Below are 939 nucleotides of genomic sequence, written 5' to 3' on the forward strand. Positions count from 1 at the left end.
CTTAGGTCCTCCCCCCTCCGTCCATATCTTGGTAGGTGAACATCCAAACTGGCTAGGCGCCCACAAAGCCAGAAAATTAAGTAGGATCAAAACCCCTTGCCATTGTCCTTGGCTTCTCATCTGCCCTCATTGTTCGCCATGTTCAGAGAGTCCAGTTTCATCCCGTGCTTTTTCAGTCACAGTCCAGCTGGTCCTAAATCTTTAATAAATAAATAAATTTAAAAAAGATATTGACAAATTGACTCAGATTTCTTGCTTTATGATTGCAACTAAATCCCAATGTTAAACAACTTTCAGTCTTAAAACATAAATACATATCTCCTCTTTCAATATTTCAGTACTGTGATAAAGACCCAGTAGTGCAGCTTCTAGAAAATGCCTTTTATTCAGTGGCATCCACCTGTGAGAGTGAAATCAAACAAGCATTACCTTGTTAACAGAAACTCAATTTTGAACACTTTGTGAACTATATAACAGTGAAGGACATGCCTGTCATTTTTAGTGGGAAAACTTAAGCAAGTTAATCCTGTCATATAATGCACATACTGAGAGTCATGAAATTATTTTGTTATACATGATGGCAAGAAATAATACATAGAAAAAAAAGAGAAAAGTTTACAACCTGAACCACAATAGTTTGTAGCCTGTGTTAGTCAGTACTTACTAAAACTCATAATGTACATGGATCCTGTATCTGCAGGTCTGAATTGGGGTCTAGCATCCTTCACTTGTGGAGTCCTCATTCCCAAGTAACATCAATATTTGAATGTCAGTAATACCAAAGATGTACTTAATATAAAATCAAAACCACAGGCAGGCAGAAAAAAGTAGTAAAATTGTCACGGAAGCATCAAAAGATTTAAAATAATTTATTTATTCACTTAGTTACATATTTATTTAATGATTTAATATGTGTGTGTGTGTGTGTGTGTAAAGACC

The sequence above is a fragment of the Microtus ochrogaster genome, unplaced genomic scaffold, assembly GCF_000317375.1.
Source record: "Microtus ochrogaster isolate Prairie Vole_2 unplaced genomic scaffold, MicOch1.0 UNK43, whole genome shotgun sequence".
Taxonomy (NCBI): domain Eukaryota; kingdom Metazoa; phylum Chordata; class Mammalia; order Rodentia; family Cricetidae; genus Microtus; species Microtus ochrogaster.